This window comes from Chiloscyllium punctatum, chromosome 5 (assembly GCF_047496795.1).
Source record: "Chiloscyllium punctatum isolate Juve2018m chromosome 5, sChiPun1.3, whole genome shotgun sequence".
Lineage (NCBI taxonomy): Eukaryota > Metazoa > Chordata > Chondrichthyes > Orectolobiformes > Hemiscylliidae > Chiloscyllium > Chiloscyllium punctatum.
Genome location: NC_092743.1, coordinates 132,258,257 through 132,279,099, shown reverse-complemented (window position 1 = coordinate 132,279,099; position 20,843 = coordinate 132,258,257). Strand labels below are relative to the sequence as shown.

The 20,843-nt window shown below is 39.5% G+C and overlaps 1 long non-coding RNA gene across 1 annotated transcript; it reads right to left on the bottom strand.

Moving 5' to 3' along the window:
• Positions 1-444: 444 nt before the first annotated feature.
• Positions 445-17,383, bottom strand: LOC140476785 (uncharacterized). The gene is made up of 4 exons (XR_011960607.1): positions 17,201-17,383; positions 16,089-16,486; positions 4,483-4,572; positions 445-958 (listed from the first exon to the last, which is right to left on the bottom strand). It is a non-coding gene; the product is annotated as an uncharacterized lncRNA (long non-coding RNA).
• Between the last annotated feature and the right edge of the window lie 3,460 nt (positions 17,384-20,843).

The window sequence follows — 20,843 nt, the reverse complement described above, 5'->3', positions numbered from 1 at the left end:
TCTTTGGTTTGTACTTAATGTAAATGTAATGCTGATATTAAAGATCAGTCCATTAAATTTAAAAGAATAATATGCTTGAGGTAATGTTGCAAACAGAGGTTTTCTAAATGGGTCCCTAAGAGACATGCACATAAGAAATTAATTGTTAAATTCTGGCCATAACAAGCATAGGGTGCACCAGGAATCTGTGGTTTAAACTGCAATGAATGAATGTTGCGCTTTGATCTTCTTCATGATGACATTCAGCGGTTTCTCACATCTCCTGCATACATTTGATTCAATTCATTATTTTGCTCGCATTTAAATGCATTCCACTTTCAGTAGCAATTGTTGTATTCTCAAATCAGGGAAACTACCAAGTATTGTTTGTGTAGATTAAATTCTTGAGAAAATAGAATTTTTGGTATTCAGCTGTTATGAAATAACAGAAAATTTTCTCTCAAAGTCTAGACATTCTACCTGAGGACACCAATAAATGCATCTATCAGGGCAGACCATAACACACCCCACAGTTCAAGCAGTCAATTCCAACGTGGAGCTTGCATTTATGCAGAAATGAAAATAATTGGTTGCACAGCAATATATTTTGTGGAATGGTTGTATCACGACATATTTTTATATTTGATTTGTTGTTAAACCACTGTGATTTAAAATCTTTACCTCAAATTGACATTCGTGCTGGTAAAAAATAGTGAACTGCATTTTTCTCCATGAATTCATGAAAGCTAATTGTCAAATAATTGTGGATTGGTCATAAGAAAAAGCACAAAATTAAAAAGCGAAGCTAGGAACTGGTGCAATTACAAGTGTGGAATGCTACTTACTGTTCAAATTATACAAGAGGTAAACTAATGGAAAATTAAGTGGTAATGATAGGAATTTGACCCATAGGGTGTTACATTAAGAGTGTCCTGCAGTTCAATGATTCGGACTTGTATTTTAGTTCCAGTATTGGCATCTGCGTAAAAGAAAAGAAATAGTCTTGTCAGAAATACAACCCAAATATATACTTTGTGCTATTTAAAAATAAAATTAGGATCTGGTTCATTATCTTCAATGCACCTGCTTTGCAAATTGGGTCGAGTGGTCGGTTTTTGAAATGTAGCTATTTAAATTCACAGTGACATTTTCTGTGTGTCATAGAAATGTAATCTAGCTTTGGAGGCAATGGTCTAAAGTGAATAGAGAACAGAGCATGACCATAAACGGAAATAGAACTTTAATTTCATAAATGGAAAGACAATTTAATTCACAAGCCCTAGGAGCTTTCTGAATTATTCAAATCTTTTAACAAGAAAAATAAAAATCAGGAATTCAGTGTCTCCTGTATATATTTAATTTTTATTTGCTGCAGTTTTTGTGTTTACAAGACAATAAATGGTTTCTGCATGCTGAATAAATGGAAAAGATAAGTTTCCCTGGTAGAGCAGTTTTTTTTTAACTGTGTACAGTAAGATCTGCCACATCTGAAAATATTATCCTGTATGTGTGGTTAGTAGTTGGTGGTATAATAATATACTTTGGAATTTGTGAATAATTTCCTGATCTTTTTAAATAATGTGGCCGATTCCTTTTGTAATAAAAAAAAGCCTTGTCTTCTGAAGGTAGGCAGTCATTGTTGGATTGTGTTCCAAAAATTTAGAGACTTCTTGCAGTGCAAAAAGAGACTATTCATTACAGCAAGTCTGCACTATCCCTCCAAGGTGCATCCCATCCAGACCCTTCTAACTGACATTTTTTTTAACCACGGCTAGCCCATCTGACCTGCACATGTTTGGACAGTAGGTTTCAGAGGAAACTCCCACAGACACGTGCAAACTCCACATAGTCAGCCACTTGAAGTTGGAATCAAACCCCGGTCCCCAGCGCTGTGAGGCAGTAGTGTCAACCACTGAGCCACTGTGCCACCCTGAGTTGATACTGCTCCAGAGACGTGGTGACTAGTGGCCCTCAGAGAGTATTGCCACAGTGGAGTACAGTTTGGGTGAAGACAGGACATATCCCAATTTTACAGAGTAGCTGCCTTACAATCAGTTTAAAAGTTAGTGAATGAGTGAGTGGAGAGATGGGGAGAGTGGTAGAGAAAGGGGCTTGTGATATTGAGACTATTGGACAAACGGCTTGAATAGGAAAGGTAAGTGGGCAGGTGAGGCAGTAGGTGGAGGATGTGGGCAGCTGCCTGATGGATGAGGTAATCAATAGGTAGATGGGTAGATAGGTAGGTAGCTAAGGTACCAGCTGCATCAGTTGGAAAGTGAGTAGAGTGGTCAATATACTGAGCTGCCAGGTGGATGAGGTGGTAATCAAGTTGGCGCTATTGGTCGGATGGTTGGGGGTAGCCACTGGGTATGAGGGAGGTAAATGGGGGTGGGCTCAGGAAGGTAAATGATTGGGGTGGGTTTCAGGCAGAGAGGCAGAAGGGATGATGTTGTGGTTGGGAGTGTGGAGGTCAGTCCTGTAGTTGTTCAGGAATTGGACTCCATTTTCTTCTGTAAAATATTTTCCATGTAACTATTCAGATAGATACATCCGGTACAATTACAACATTTAAAAGGCATCTGAATGGGTATTTGAATGGGAAGAGTTTAAAGAGATATGGACCAAGCGCTGGCATATGAGACTAAATTAATTTAGGAATGCTGCTCCGCATGGATGCGTTGGACCAAAGGTCTGTTTCTGTGCTATACACCACTATGACAATGACTCTATGATGTGTTTAAAATCTCCACATCTAGCTCAGACACAGAGCTCCTCACAGATGGTACGAGGGAGCTAGGGATTTCTTCAGTAGAAGTTGGGTATTCCCACAATCGTTTGGCACATCATCTCCAGTCATACAGCTGGTTTGACGATCTGGAGCCCAGATGATTTGGGACAATAATTTCCAGAAAATGTCATAAATTCTTTCAAAAATACATGGTAGTAATTATCCGATATGTACGATTCCAGAAAACAATTGCCATTTCCAAGACACATTGTGAACAATTATAGAGTCATAGAGTCATACAGCATGGAAACAAACGCTTTGGTCTAACTTGTCTATGCCAACCAGATGTCTCAATCTGACTTAGCCCCATTTGCCAGCACTCACCCCATATCTCTTTAAACCCTTCCTATGCAAATGTCCATCCAGAAGCCTTTTAAATATTGCAATTGCACCATTCTTCCACTTCCTCTAGCAGCTCATTCCATATAAACCCCCCCCCCCCAGGTAAAAAGGTTGCCCCTCAGGTCCTTTTTAAATATTTCCCCTCTCATCTTAAACCTATGCCCTCTAGTTTTGGACCGACTCACTCTAGGACTAGACCTTGGAAATTCACCCTGTCCATGCACCTCGTGATGTTATAAACCTTGATAATGTCATCTGCTTTAGAATTCTCACCCACGATGGGAGGTTCTGTTGGTTGAAAATTCCCAGCCCCCAAAACGGCATGACCAATATGTGGCAGTTGAGAAAAATATGCTGAGATCAGAAAAATAAGATTCTCAAAGTTAAGAAAAGCACCTCTAATTTTTTGACCAAGGTTTGAATGGCAAGGTGAGAATATCTTTTGTGAGTGGCAAGAGGCTTTTAGTAATATTTACGTTATTAATAACTTAGCTCACCTCTCCTTTTTGAGTTTCCCATTGCTCATGCAGTGGTGATGTATTGGGTGGCTAAAAATTTCAATTTGAAAGACAGAGGGAGCATGGCTTGCTCCCCCAGCTCTCCATCTTGACCAGTCAACCCAACATCTCAGCGTGCACTCCATGGGCAGTAACAGAGTGCATTCCCTATCCACGGAGATTGGCATTGGACACACAGCAGTCTCACCACATCATCATGGCACATTACAGACTAATTGGAATATAGTTCATCAATGCAATGTTTCACTTTGGAACATGTTGACACCTTTGATTGTAATGCTGCTGCTGGGCACTTCGTACACAGGAATTGGCACTCATCTCGCAGTTTGGACCAGGGTGCATTTCAGCTTGCTCCCTTGGCACTCCCTTCCAGAAATCTGGAGGATCCTGGCAATAGTGACTGTAAGATAGCATGAGCATAGCACCACAATCAAATGTTGCATATGTGATGAGGTGAATGGTGTAAAATAGCCTGCAAAAAATGCACCGGAGCTCATGAAGGAAAACCCGCCCTGAAATTGATACATAACTTATTTTTGCCAAAATTCATCCCGATGCTTGGAATTTTCCATCAGTGGTGCGACATGGAAAACAGTGAGAATGTTGGGAAAATACACTGAGACTAAAAAATAAATCAGAATCTTGGCATCAAAAAGAACTTTGACTTCCCCTTAAGTTTTAAATGGTGAATCCAGAATCTGGCTTTTGAGATGCAACTCCATTCCTCCTTTAAGTTTGCATCTCATTGTTAGCCCAACTCACTTCATTTCTACACTAATTCCAACTCTCCTCTTTTTGTTTGAGGAAGTAGATGGCACAAAATCCTCATGTTAAATTCAGACTGTCGCCACTTACCAACTGCTTGGATCTGCAATCGTCCAACTGTATCTTTAGCCCAATCTCCTTGAACACTCCATGGACACCATCTTCCTGGATCTTGGTCCTCTAAAATTGACATTGGAAAGTTGTCAATGCGACCACATCATTATGGCTACTCTCAGACCAACTCAGATCATGCCAGTCCTTCAAAACCCAACAGTGGAGCTCATTGGCATTCCGGGACACCCATGACTTACATGCTTCTGCCTGGTCAATTTGCCCACAGGGCCTAGGAATCATCTTACACATCTCTACTGGATGCACCTTATGGCTCTTGGTTGGTTTTCTCAACATTCACTCAGTTTGTGCTAAGATGGAATCTTCCAGTCTCTGTGCATTGCTTTTTCTTTTAGCAGACATCATCTTCAGTGCTAAAGTACAGACTGTCAGTCTCTGTGGCTTGCATTATGTTATAGTGCAGAGGGATAGGCAAGCCATTTGTCATGGTGAGGAGCACTGAACAGTCAAAGGGATGGAAACGTTACTGTATAACACCATACTACATCAATGTCACATCTGCACACTCCATGTGCTTCAGTCTAACGGCCATGTGTGAAAGTCAAAGGGGAGCAGTCCTTAGCCTGGTCAAGGGAGACTACAGTCAGTCAGGGGTACAGTCCTTCTTACTCAAGGGATTTGTACAATTCCAGTCCATGGTCAGTCAGGAACTTGGGCCTACCAGGTTTAGTTGCAGTCTAGGCTCTGGGCCACAATCAGTTCTGCAGGTCAAGTGCAACCATTATATCCCTGCAGCACAAAAAGAGGCTACACCATTGAGTCTGCACTGACCTTCCAATAAGTACCTCACCCAAAACCCGACACGACTCCCGCAACCTCACATTTACATTGACTAACCCACCTGATATGCAAATCTTTCGATTGGGGAGGAAACTCACCCAGACACGGGGAGAAGCTTCATGCGGACAGTCACTCGAAGGTGGAAAGGAACCCAGGTCCCTGACGCTGTGAGGCAGCAGTACAAACTACTGAGCCACTCCAGAATTGAACCCATGCTGCTACTGTCACTCTGCACTGCAGATCAACTGACCAGCTGACTGAGCTAGCTGCACTGAGCTCATCTGAGATTCCATGTATGCCAGTCAGGTTGCTGTAGAGATATCCATCCAGGTTGGGTCCTGCTTAATGGCACTGTCGTACTATTATGCTAAACAGGAGAGTGGGCCATGACTTGTTCTGAGGGTTTTGGTCAGGAAGCTTATCAGGGAGTCCTGGAAATCTCAGCATGAGGGAAGTGGTTCATTGGACGAGTCACCGAAAAAATGATTAGAGTGAATGGGGCCATTCACAAGGGAAGGTAGAATCCTTTAGTGTGTGGGAGGGGACTAGGAACTCAGGGAGATGGGTTGTCACAGCTCATGGTCATCTAACACCTATATCGGAGAATGGGGACATGGGAATTCACAAAGCTATGGCTCTGAGAGTAAATTGGGCATGTTAGCCATTATATAAAGGAACATAACAGAAACAGAGGGAGTGACACGGATGTCAATACAGAAAGGACCATGAAGGAACTGGGATTGACCTGCATTAGAGGCAGGGCCTGAAGTTCACTCTGGAGAACACAAAGTTGGAATCTCACCATATCAGAATGATAGTGCAATAACCTTACAAAATGGTTAACGCGTTTTGCAAGGAGGGTGGAGTAAGCTATTTCGCTCTTTGAGGGCAGAGAGAATAAGTTTGAATATCCAACCCTGTTAACTGCTTCAGTAAGGCCAAACATCTGGCTTCAAAGAAACAGAAAATGGGAGCAGGAGCAGGCCATACCGCCCCTTGAGCTTTGTTCACATTCAAAGTGATCGTGGCTGATCATCCAATTCAGTACCTTATTTCAGCTTTTTCTCCATAGCCTTTGATCCTTTTAGCGCACAGAACTATATCTAACAGATTTCTGAAAACATTCAATTTTTTGACCTCAATTGCTTTCTGTGGCAGAGAAGACCACAGGCACACCACTGTGGGAGAAGAAATTTCTCCTCATCTCAGTTCCAAATGGCCTACCCCATTGCCTTTAACTTGCAACTCATCGGCATTGTCCAATAATTCACATGAAGAATTGTGGCCTAAAGGACTCGTGGCCATTATATTATGTACACCGTTTGCCACCTTGTCATGTCAGCTAAGCAAATGAAATTGGAGAAATATACTCAACAGTGTGACCTGAACTTCTCAAATCAGAAACCCAGCTAGGACTGGAAGATATTGGTGTATTCAAGCACTGAGCTTTCAGTATATAAGGATATGGTCTGTGATGGGCAAGGGTGCTTTTCCTTTCTCAGGTGGTACGCTGCTACTGAGAGTGTAGTGCTGAAAAAGCACAGCAGGTCGGGCAGCATCCGAGGAGCAGGAGAATCAACATTTCGGGCAAAAGCCCTTCATCAAGAATGAGGCTGTAAGCCGAGCTCATTTATCTCACCACCCCCTCAGCTCACAACCTCATTCCTGATGAAGGGCTTTTGCCTGAAACGTCGATTCTCCTGCTCCTCGGATGCTGCCTGACCTGCTGCGCTTTTCCAGCACTACACTCTCGACTGATCTCCAGCACTCTCTCTTGGTATGCTACTATGTTGCTTTACCAGGAGTAAACTACTTCCATCATACAGTATAAAACGCTTGGTTGGTCAACATAGATTTGGGTCAGGTGATATACCTCAGTGCAGATAGGAGAGTGATCTCCTTGGGAAGCCCCATGCCACACAGTGTGAGAGCGTAACATGAGACTTCAATGTGTTACACATGTGGGCTCAGGAAATTGTTCAATGGCGTTATGTTTGCTTTCCTCATAGATTATCAGCTGATATTGGTGTGGCTGGAGTCTTTGAAGCCTTGTTTTAAATGTGAAGATAGCATCGAAGGAAAGAACAATCACAACATTAACATCAAGCCAAGTGGGAACAGTCACCACCAGCAAGTGCCACACCATCTTGCAGGAGTGAGATGCAACAAGGTGACAGAAAAAAAAATGATGAGATCCTGTATCTGCACACCTCTGTTATTTTTTTTCAACTCTCTGAAAGTCAGCCCAGGAGCTGATTAAAAATATCTTGGGTCATCAGCACCAAAAAAGTGCTGGCAGCTAGAGCAGGACTTACACTCTGAAGGATTGGATACCAATACCATCCCTGGTGCCTCTCAAGATCTGAATATTTAAGTGGCTCATTTCCATCAAACACTTGTGTGATATCTTCCAATCCTCCACAAATAAATGTATGTGGGATGTCACTGATGCCATCCTCTCCCACCATCCCAGACAAGAAGAATCAAGCAACCCAGGCTCCATCATCACTGGCTTTCTCTCTGGTGGATGGCACCATCACTATTATTGCATTGAGAGGGCCCTATCACCAACTTGCAGAGTTCATCAACAAAAAACGTTTCCACACTATCAATGCTTAAATGAAATGTAACCTTTGAAGCCACATCTTGGAGGTTTACACAGAATATCCTGAGAGTTACCATCATGTCTACATACAGCAGTTCCTGCCTCCTTCCTTCAGTTTCTCAGGTTCTACAAGGGTGACTGATGGATGACAAGGGCTACCCCCTCCGAACATAGTTCAAATCACTTTAATGAGCCCCTCACACTGAATACAAAATTAAAATTCATTGCCACTCTTGCCCCCACTAGTCGAACAGACCACTGGCCTCTTTAAGGTGGGGTTTCAATGCCTGGTCCAACTTGTTGGGATCTTGCTGTACAGTCCAAAAAAGGTGTTGTCATTATTGTGGTGTGCTGTGCCCTTCACAATTGGCGCTAACAAAGGGGGAATGTCCTGGGTGCTGATGAAATGGAGGGGTGGGGGTTTCAAGAGAAACCTTATGAGGATAAAGATCAGGACATTTATGAGGAGATCCACCTAAGACCGCCTGATAGACCAGCGTATTGATGAGAACAGAAAGGTAGAGAGAGCCTCAGTGAAACCTGCTTTCCCAGATGAATGAGCTGCATTAGGACAAGAAGGTGGAGAGAGCCTCAGTGAAACCTACCTCTTGGATGAATGAGCTGAATTGGGACTTCCTTGAGTTGTTTAAGAATCCAGTGGCAGTGAGCCACCCAGCCCTTTCTTATTCAAAGGGCTTATGGACCTTGTTATTTTTACAATCCTTGACCTTTCCTCTTGTTGAATAAAGGTTTAATTATCCACCTGAATGTACACCCAATATCTTTGGGTGATCCCACTTTACAGTATCTATGCATTACATTTTATAACCGTTCAGGGAAAGTCAGTGGGATGGTGAATTAACATAGACCTGGCACTAGGGTTAGGTAGCTCTTCAGACTGTTATCAGGGAACCATGTCTGAGTGTTGCACAATGAGGTCTGTCCTGATTATCCCTTGGTTGGGAGGGACCTTGAGTGATCCCTTTCTGACTGTCCCATCATTCAATATTTCAGAGTGTGCACAGACTGAAACATGGTGATAAATGACAAATGCTTGGCAATTACAACCTCATACATCCTGGGAACGTCTGGAGAGGCTGCTCGTGGATTAATCAGGCCTCAAACAGGAGACATTTTAAGAATGCAAGTGAGGATATAATTAGAGAAGTGCGCAAGATAAGTTACAATTATGTGCTATCTATGTCACCTATGTGTCCTGAGTAGTTTTTCTTTCCTTAATCTCTCACTGTATCTAAGCCCAGTCTTGACATCTGAAACTGAGATGGAGGGAGCCTGCTCTGTAGCTATCCCTGTATAACTAATGGTTTTGTGCTGTTGTCCCTAGGGGTGTTTGGGCAGAGGGAAACCAAGGCTTTCTGAGGTGTCCTTCCCAGATGCAGATCCATCCTCTTCGTCTGGACACTTGTAGCCATTAGCATCGCACAGGGGGAGATGGACAATCTTGGCACCTCGTGAATGCCCCGAGATAAAACGTCTTGGGGTAGGGGTAAGGGGGGCGCAATAGGAGGTCCCTCTTCCCTTTGGGTGCTTATTGACACCAGCCTGTCTTCTTGAAAGGAAGCAGCAACTGGAGTGAGGGTGAGGTCCCTCAGCCCCGTCTTGCCTCATCATTGATTCTGAGTACCTATGGCTAGCAATGGAATGCAGGCTAATGCAAATAGCCAGCAGACACTAAATGCATTCGATGTAACTTTTCATCATTGTGGCTAACCTCTACTTAGAGACAGAGTTGAGAGTGTAGCGCTGGAAAAGCACAGCAGGTCAGGCAGCATCTGAGGAGCAGGAGAATCAATGTTTCAGGCCCAAAATGTCAATTCTCCAGCTCCTCGGATGCTGCCTGACCTGCTGTACTTTTCCAGCACCACACTCTCAACTCTGATCTCCAGCATCTGCAGACCTCACTGTCTCCTCTACTTAGAGACACCGAGGGGCTGGGATGCTGGGCCCAGCACAGTATTGACAGTGGTGCAATCGTCCATCCTTTTGACCCAGTTTACTGACTGCCTCTGACAAACTTGCCTGATGCTCCTGCTCCTGTTTCTGCATTTTGATGCAGTCATTAATGGTCAAGACCATGAGTTTGTTTTCCACCTGAAACTCAATGGGATGCCTGCTCTCTGGCAGTCCTCTGAGGGTCAATGACCTGGAGAAATCCTGCCTTGACTTGCTTTGTCAGTGACGTGCTGATTGGGTTGTACCCACCATGGTGAAAGTCTCTGAGCTATTAGAGGGTTCGTGTACCACCTTTACCAGGCTGTGGTGGAAAACGGGCATGCATTCTCAGTGATGCCCAGCATTTGACCCAAACATGGCAGATTGTGGTCAGTGGGGTTGGGGGCAGAGGGAGGTGGGGGAGGGGGGTGTTAATTCAGCTACTCACTTTGTGGCATGGAGTTGGACAGGATGGTGCTCAACTGGAACATCTTCTTCCCCCTTGATCAGCAGCAGAGGCCACCAAACCAGATATGACCCTCCTCCAAAGCAGACATTGTCCTGGTCCAGAACAGACGTGTATCTGGTCCAGAGCAAACATGCGCCTGGTCCAGAACAGACATGTCCCTGTCCAGAACAGACATGCCCCTGGTACAAAATGGACATGCCTTGGTCTAGAACAGATATGCCAGTCTGGTCCATGGCTGTAATCCAGGCTAATGCTGCTTTGGCTGCTGGGAGGAATTCCCAACAAAGTGGAAAGAAGGTCAATGACAACTTTCACTCTCCCATTTTCAGTGCCACCATTTTCTCTCAGAAACCTTACACTGCCTCTAACTCAGCTCCTGAACCCTTCTCCCACCGAGGATTGAACCCTACCACTCTCACAACTGCCTCCAACACTTCCCTCATTTGAAATCATCTATTTCAACCTGTAACCCGTATTCCCTCTGTGCTACCCACTCGCTCCCTCGAGATACCTTAATACCTGCACCAAAACTAACAGCTGTACCACCCACTTTCATCACACATAATATCTGCCTCTCTCTCATTCCATTTGGAAAACAGCCCCCACGAGGGCAGGAAGAGTCCAGATGGCTGGAGGGCTGCCTAATGTTCAGCTTCTCACCCCGTGTGTCAAGAAGATCCTCCCTCTGACCACTCTGAGTGGATGACTGACCGTGTCCAAGCCACTGGACTGGTATTGGAGGCTGCTCTAGACAAGATTTGCGAGGACCCCAGGACAGAAGTCTACTCCCCTTGACTTGACTAAGGCCTGCTGACAAACATGACAAACTTGTTGGTTTTGTGTCTCCGCCCAATGGTGAGAGAAAACAGAAGCAATACTCCCTTGCTATCTCTGGCTGAGGGATGAAAGCAAAAAAAGACAAGGAAAAATGATGACAGTAGGGATGTTGCAATTATATAGGCAGGCTGAGAATGATTGAGGTCAGTGCGAACAAGCGAAGAGCCCCTGAGAGTCATTTCTGAGCTCCAGTATTGAAGAGCAGTGTCATTCTATAAATGGATAGAGATGGGACATGAGAGATCTTAGAGGAATGTAGGATACAGGTAGCCAATGCCAGGTGAGTGTGCCCTGAGATGCTGGTGTCTGGTCTGAACTCACCAGGTACCATCTCTGACCTCCATGTCAAATTTTCTCGATGTCTAGCTCGCTTAGAACTTTTGAAAGTAGTGAGGTGAATTTGTCCACTAACATTTAATTAGCAATAATCATCCTTTACCATCAAGACACTGCTGCCTCATGAGAAATTCACCTCACAAGCATAAAAGATGGAACAAGATGCTCCCAGGGTCAGGATAGGCCTCACCGGAACTTCCATTCATTTCTGCCAGATTTGATTTGATCTAGTTCTGTCATATGTACTGAGTTACAGTGAAAAGTGTTGTCTTATGTGTTTTACAGCCAAATCATACAATACAAATGCAACAGGGTAACAGAACAGAGTGCAGGTTACAAAGTTACAGCTGTCGAGAAGGTGCAGAGAGAAATCAGCATTATCAGATACTGATAAAGTGGGGAAGAAGCTATTCTTGAATCTCTTCGCACATGTAAACAAACTTTCCAGATAACTTTTATATGATTCTGCCCCATGAAGCTAACAATTTTATGAGTTGCTCATTTTGACCGTAATCATTTTCTGAACTACCTTCAGGAATTGAGATGTGGGAATTTAAGAAATCATAAACTCACAACAATTTAAAGAAGATCCTAAGTGTGTGTGGGATGTAGTTCTGACCTGTTTATGGAGTTTGTCTCATACAAACAAAAAACTGTTGGATTATTCATCAGGTAAACAATATTCATGAAAACTTCAGTCACTAAATCTATTTTGAAGCACTGCATCTTGCTGTTGATCATTTGGTTTAATTTGACACAAGTGCATATATGTTTAATTTCAATTAGAATTACCCTCCTTCATTGCCTGAATACAGTTTTAAAAGTGGCTTTGTACTTAGATAACTATGGAATCAAATCTGTGACAATGCTGCCACTTTAAGAGGTGTTTTGTCCTTTTCTTTGAAGAGAGATTGTAAGAGAGAAGCACCAAGCTGTCTCTAAGAAAGTGAACATTTTGTAAGGCCTTGAGGTTTTTTTTAAAGTTAGAACAATGGAAGCAGCCTCAGTGTGGCCAGCTCTCACAGACTAGGGTCTCTAGTTTTCTTTTAGTTTTTAGATTTAGTTTAATGTCTTTGGAGTCTCAAAAGAGTTGGAAGCTTCAGTGACTGTCTCCTGGCTGCTACTTTCTCTGAATTTCTCTTTTTTTTCCTCCTGGATTGGAGAACTGCATGTTAGAATGTGTGTTTGAATTTGCCTTTTTGCCAAGAGGTGTGTTCATGAGGAAGTTAATTAGTAATAATTACGGTGTCTATTACTTAGTTAAATTTTGCAATAGTCAAGTTAATCTAAATTCCTTTTCTTTTGTTTGTATTTTAATATAGTGCTTAATTAAATTGTATATTGCTGAACTTCTGGTAATTTGACCAGTCGCATCACATCTGGAACATGCACTTTACATCTTCCTTTAAAATAAGAAAAAGCTAGGGTCCAGGCCACCTTCTTCAAATATACTGAGGGGGTCTGGTCTGGTCCACAACAAATCACTTATCCACGAGTCTTTGAATGAGCTGGAACGAGATATGCAATTCAGAGCTCCTTTTACATATACTATTAGGAAAATAGAGTCACATTCAGGTCGATCAAAGCTAAACAGCTCCTCTCTTATCAGTTCGGTTAAGTTATCTTGATAAGGTTATCAGAGGGCTACTTTTCTCCTACTTATAAGAATTGATCGTATTGATACTTTCGCTAAAAGTCAGTGTGGGTATGAAAAGGGATTTCCTTCATTGGAGTCATGTCAACCTTCTCGTTTAAGTTATTGTAAAAGAAATCTCACTGTTTACATAGTGTGGGGATTTGAATTAAAATCTCTGTCACTAGAGATGCCAAATTAAATTGTACCACACACATACTTTTCCATGAATCAGTTTTTTGCTTTATCACACAAGTACAATATTGATCCAGAGGGCAGTCATACACAGAAAATATGAGTTTATCCCAGTTGTGACTGATTGCAGTAATTGAATAGTGACTTTTGCACTCCCAAATTATTGGATTGATGTATCTCTGGTGAATAGTCAATTGTCCCCAGTAATACTGAACTGCTTACCAGGAATAAAAGAAGAATTAAATATACTCATACATGGAGCTTTAAACACTTTCTGTTGCTTTTCCCAATGTTGAAAATTTGAATGTCTGTACCTATTTCAATTTCAACATTTTTTTAACTTATTATCTGATAGGATACAAACATCCAGAACATAAAGTTTTTTAGCTTGAACATCGTCGAGTAACCATTGTATTCATATTTGATGTTGTTTCCTATAATTTGTATTACTTGTGATTGGTGTTTATAGAGATTAAAAATAAGCAAAATGTAAAATTTACTTTAGCTTTTATTGTTCTGTCCTTGAAGAATAACATTCGCATTGGTAGCAGTTAAGAATTTTCAAGAAGTCATTTGAACAAATCTTGCAGCTATTTAGAGAAAATGATCAGAATTATGGAACTGAGCATGAAGCTACTGCTAAATGAAAGAGTGTCACCCTCTGGAACACCCCACGCAGAAATAAAGTGAATACTGGGAAGTTTTCAAGTTATTTAACATGTAAAAACTCTGCTGCACGATGTGAGTAAAGTCAGTCAGCATCTATCCAAAGACTGGCTAAAGGAGTTGATGAGTTTTAATCTCAATATTTGTTGGACAAGTTTTGATCTATAGAACAGACTTAATATGTTAGGAAAATACTTGTATTTCATTCAAAGTCTGCAGCCTTAGAGTTGCCTCCAGTGTCAAAGGCATGCAGAGTCTGCTGCTACCAATCAGTGTAAGGTTGTCATGGTTACAAGGTCAGGAATATGCCTTTCCCCTTGCTTGTCCAGGACTTGCACATGTCACTTCTGAAACGATGAATTTTATATACAGGTCTCAAGATGCATATCAAACAATATAACCAGCTAAGCACTGTATAATGATAGTTGTTGTTCAAATGTCCTTAAATTCTTAAATTTTTCTTTTTAGTTAAAAAGAAGCATCCTGTCAGTCTGAACAGATTGTATCATTTATATGAAATTATAGCACTTTTTAAATGCAAAGTCATAGTCATTGTGGAATGTAGCATGCTGCATTTCAGTATAGCTTAACAGGATGAAAATATATTTTATTACCTTTATTGCTCTGGAGATCAAAAAATGTTAAATGTCTCCACAACTTTGTCATTCTAAATAGCAATGATCAAAAGATACTGTAATTGCGTGAAATTAGGTACTTTGACATAACCTAATTAAAAATAATCTTAATTATGCAATACGTACTTGTCAACAAGGTACAGGTAAAGTTTAAGTGATCTGCAGATTGTTCAGCCTTTGAAGTGTATGAAGTCCCTTTAACCAAATGAGGCAGTTTAATGTAATCTTCATGAATTAAAGGAAGAACTATTTTGATATCATTAGTATTTTAAGAGATTTGTCACAAAAATGTTTTTGAAACAAACCTGTGCATTTAAATACATTACTTAATACATTTATTGAACACAGCGCTCATTTTGGAAGTATATTTATATGCCACGTATAAGATAGGGTATGTAAATCCTTTACTTATTTTTTCTCTTTCAGTCTAATGTGCTCATCAGTTTGTTCTCTTAAATCATTTCACACGTTTTCAAACTGTGGACTGAATTAGTCTTTGTGTGCACACAGCTGACTTAATTTTACTCCATTATACACAATATCATTACTATTATGGATCAATCATTAACCATAACTCTTAGAACTGTATATGTTTCCATTTTTATTGCATCCCTGCATTTAAATATTTAAATAATTCTTTTGTAAATATTTTGATTCATGGCAAACATTTCCCTGTATTTTTATGTTCTGGCCAAATGCTGGTTATATGACTTCTTACACTCATTCTGTTTTGTGTGCATATGTGATGTTACGTATTGTTTCAAATGGCTAAGATTAGACTTATGTTTTGACATGGTAATAAATTATTGAAGATAATTGTCAAAAATGAGAGTATAACAAGATTGCAGTTAGACAGAGATAGCTTTTGGATTTTGCAATGAGTTTAGTCTGGACTTAGAAGGGACAACTTCTGTCATGGCTTATATGTCTGCAAGCCATCCTGGATTTATAATAAAACACTCCATTCATTGGCAGTCTTGCCTTATAACTGAAATTTAAAGAACAGGGAATTTTGTAAACTAAATGATTTGCTAAAGCTTTGCAGTTGTATCATCAGAAATTACACAGGAACAGGAAAAGAGAGGGAGAAAAGAAGTTGGCAAATCATGTTCTATTTAGTTAAAAATGGATCTTAGATCTTAAAATTCTTTTGCATTTTATGATTGTTTATTTTTGTGCATATGAACTGCATATTATCAATAAGCACATAGTGAAATACAAATACAGATTGCCAGATTTTGATGAAACAAATAGAACTTTTGAACTGTAGCTGCAATGTAACTAATTTTTGTAACACATGCTATCAAAAGGAAAATTGAACTGCTTTCAATGCAGAAAGACTGGGATCCAATGTGAGTGATGGCAGTCCTATCCATTGCTTGGAGAAGCAGTTGGAGCCCTTTTTGTTCTGTTTGGCTGGCCCAATACATTACTACATTCCAAGAAAGCACTTACCTCAGCAGTGTCACCCCATGAAGCTCTCACTGATGTGAAAATTCATCCCACAAACTGCTAGCTACAGAGTTCGGTTGTTCTCCAGTGACTGCAGGCAGACCAGAAGCAGTGACCACGCCAACACTGCAATGGGGCCTTCACTTGTGTTTATTGATGTATTCTGGAGACAGGCGAGCGCATGTTGGATTGGGGTCTTGGCAAGGGATGTAGCGATTTAGAAGGAAGCACAAGGGGACAATTCCTTCAGAACACCCTGTGTTCCTGATCGTGTCCCTTGATTGGGCAGAATTCCATTAAATGTGTGACCCCTCAGAAGACGAACACAACAGAATTTATTGGGTGGTTTTGCTGGACGTCAGGTCCACTGCCCATCACTGCAGCAGAGATGGAATAATGTCCTGAAATACACAGTTAAGGGTTTCAATTGGTAACCTGATTAAAACACCATCTGTAAGCTACACACCCCCTCTCCAAACCATCCGCAAGGCAATAAAGTTTGACAAAACATTAAACAAATGTGAAGATATTTTGAGTTTAAGTAAGCTAGTACAGATATAATGGGCATAGTAGTCTTCTTTCGTGCTGTAGATTTTTCTATTTCTAAGAAATATTCCCACATGCATAATATTTCCGTTCATAAACAGACTCTTATCTATAATGATGAATATGGTATCTTCGTGGTCTACGTGTGCTAAACCCACACAGCTTATCTTTCATATACTGGAGACTTGATCATATGCTTGCATTTCTTTACTAACCATACAAAGGTGTAGTAATAAATGCTGACCACGTCAAAAATTATTTGCCAAAAGGGGCATTAAATGATGCTGTACGACCATTGGAGAATAAAATGAAGATGCCTCAGAAGGCCACATTAATAATTTAAAGGTTTATGTTTCGGTCTTACTAAAATTTATAAGACAGCTACTTTCATCTATTTATTGTAAGAGAAATTATTTTTCTAGTCCATCTGAATTATATCTTGTTTTACATTGCAGGTTTTTTCCTCCTGCTAATATCTGAAGCACATTTCATAGCTGGTTCAATGACATTAAAAAGCTGAAATAGATTAAAATGGGACATTAAATACAATGGAACAGATATCGGCCTACCTGCATTCTGCACTGTGGCTTTTGTTCATCTGCACATGGCTTTTTTTCTTCGTTCAGGAAAGATTAGTCTTCACAGACAATGATAACAATCCAGCCTATTTTCGCAGAAAGCAGCATTCAAATCAGAAACTAAGTACATTTATTTTCGACAGACAATTTACCCCATGATGAGATGTGCTTTCACTTATTTTCTTCTGACATTCTAGCATCCAGCAACACAGCAGGCATCTGAGGTTAGACTTCAAATAAAGGATAACGATGCTCGTATATTAATAGATTCATTGTATGAATAATGTCATATTATTGCAGCATTTATTTCTTTTAGTTCAGTCTTAAAAATTGCTTCATAATTGAACTAGTAATTTTACTGTGAGTTCAGGTGAATTTATCTGCACTATTTTCTGTCATCAGTGGGGGGATTAACTTATAAATGTTTGCTTTCTCTACATTCATTCTGTATGAGCTTTGTCCTATTTATTATTATTGCTAATTTTCAAATATTACCAGTCAAAAATACGTTATTGCTAGGCGTTATGATAAATATATTGCAAATATTCATTCACAAGTCATTTACATACTAGAATTCTGATTAAGTCAAATCTATGTTGTAGGACAATCCTTCCTTTGACATTAGTATTAAAAATAGTGATTTAAATCTCTAATTCTTTTATAATGGCTTTCAAATGATAAGTACATGGCCCATACTGTTAATATATTTTAAAATGTGTGTAGAATTATCATATAATTGAAATGTATTAGTTTACATCCATTATTTACTGCACACCGGATTCATCATAACAATGTACGTAATCATTTAAATCAAACTTTTAATGTGAGTGTTATGTCTTATGCTTCAGCCTAAGATAATAGGATATTTGCATTTTTTTCAGTCTAGAATTTTTGATTTACTGTTATATGTAGTTTAATTAGGATAAGGTATTAAAAGGTCTTATTTAATCAATAAAGATTCTGACCTTTTTTTGCAGCCAAGCTAATCAGGAATGCAACTAATGATTTGTATGAATCAGAACTTGTTTTTCCTACTATTATTTCTTAACGATGAAGCCCTATTATGCTACCACATGTGTTTTTTTCCTCACTGACCTTTTTGTATGATCGCTATGTTGGGTTCGTATATCTCATAGCTAGGGTACAACCCAGACCATTAGCCAGTCCCTAAACCACTACTATGAACCATCAGCCCCATGATTTCTGCAGTTCATTCATTTTGCCGTTTCTTAACGATCTCTGCCCCAGCTCTAAATCCTGCTTTTATTGTAGACAGAGCTGACAACAGGCAGCCTTGTCTTTCATTTCCTTGATGTACTTTGTACTGCAGTATGGCTTTTGTTAGTATTGATGCAAACATTACCATAAACCACCACCTAGGGACTAGAAACAATTGACTAACTGTTTTCAAATCCAATACACTTAAGTTGATCAGACACAAAGTTTAAGTACAGTTAGCTGTAGAAACACCATTCCTGTGTGGTCTCAGCCTGCATAGACTAGAGAGAGCAAGGCCAGAACAATGCAACGACCCATAGGTTCACCAATGAATTTCATGACATAAACTGATGTCTAGATGATGGAGCATGTAATTGTTTCCAATATGGATGTAAATTTCAGTTTAGGAAGGACATTGGCTTCACGATAGAAATTATCAATTTATTATTGACCATCCCAAACAATTACAAAACCGACCAAATGCTTAAAAATGTGACAGTTTTGCGAATTTTCTATTTTTAACCATGGGTACATTTTAAATTGTACTTTTCTGGAAAACAAACCTTAATTAAATGGCAAAGAAACTGGATTCATTGTGAATACATTTTCTGTTGCTTGTGAAACAATTTCTAAGTCACATGCATTATTTATCTAAAACTGCGCCTGACCTTTTTTTTGTAAAGGGAGCAATGACAGGGTCATTTGCCGTTTGAGCTTGGCTAGATTCTGGAGTTGAGATTTTGTAAAGGACTATTCAGGTCTATTTTCTATCCTGTGCTTCAAAGCTGTCAGCTGCATCTTTGATGTTTCTTCGTAAATTAAGCAATTCCTAGCAAAACAAAGAGGTAGAAATGAAGAAGTCTTGTGTTCATTGCCAGTGCAGATTCTGCTTCTTCAGTCATTTCAAAGCTGCATATTTAATCACGTGAAGTCTTTAAGAGTAAAGGAATATCAATGTAACCACTCTATGCATTTGCTTAGAACTATATTGGATAGCTTAAAAATGAAAATATCTGTATATTTTACCAACACAGTAAAGCTTTTCTTTTGAATTTGATCCTATGCAAACACAATATACAGAAAAAAAGCAGATAGGAAGATGCTACGCTTTCAACAATGTCACACTGTGGTTTTTGTGTGGTAACAATTTCTGCTTTTGCATTTTTGTTTTTAAAGTACAAATAGAATAAAAGCTTTGACAATAGTAATTACTCTGTTCACCTGTTCCATACCACACTTTTCCCATTCCAGTCTGTATTTTATCAACATTGCAAAGATATGCCAGAATCTGCTGTGTTCTTTTTTTAGGCTACAAGTTAGCTTGCAAATGTGATTAAATTAGTCTTCTACTACACAGAATGAAGAGAAGATGAGCTGATCATTCCACTGACACAGTGCAATTGGAATTCTCATTCCCCCATTGATATTTTACTATCATAGATTGCCTTGGTGTCAGAGGTTTTTAGCTGATTATCTGTTTCCTGTTAGATAAATAATGACAATTGATCAGTTTTAACTGTCTTTAACAAAATAAACAAATACAATATTATAAAGCAGGCTGAGAAACAACTTGTACAAAAAGTACTTCATTAAGCCAAGAATCCATATTTGTAACAGCTGCAAGTAATAATTACAGTAGATACATTTTCAACAACTACATGCTAAAATGCTAGTGCATTCCAAAATTAATCCTTTATGCTTTTACTCAAAACATTACTGTTAAAGTTATAATATTGCATTCATTTATATTTCATCCTGGCAAAGTACATTTTAATTTTTTTCATCAACTGAGCTTACATATAACAATTATTTAATGAAGCAAGATGCAATTTTGATTTGTTTATTTTAAAATAAAACACATTTGAACTGTATGTTTTAATTTCTATGAAACCATTAATGCTTTTGCTCTATTTTGTTACATTTTAACACAATAACGGTAGGAAAAAAGACTTACACTAATAATGTTAAATATAAAAATTATAGAAAATTAATATTAAGTAGACATCGTCCTGTTAGCTGAAAGTTAATCATTCTTCTCACTGTCTTGAAATTAGAATAGTCTTTACACTTCTTATATTATTTCTTGCTGAAATACATGAATAAGATTCTGCATGTAAAGCAGTGTCTTTCTTTCCCACAGCACATAGCATTTCAAATACATATTTTCAATTTCTTTTGGTAAAAGCAATAAATATTCTTCCTTTCAAAAAAGTTGGAAAATAATTTTTATAACTTTGATTACAAGAAAGATATTTTCCTTGTTTAAATCAGACATTTAACAGAAATGGCATTTTAAATATTCAGAATTTCTTTTCGTCAAATCTTATTGAAAATGGCTTTAGGTAGCAACTTAAAATACATAATTGGTTTTCATTATATCTAAGCTAATGACTACATTCCAAAATTGAGTGTGGTT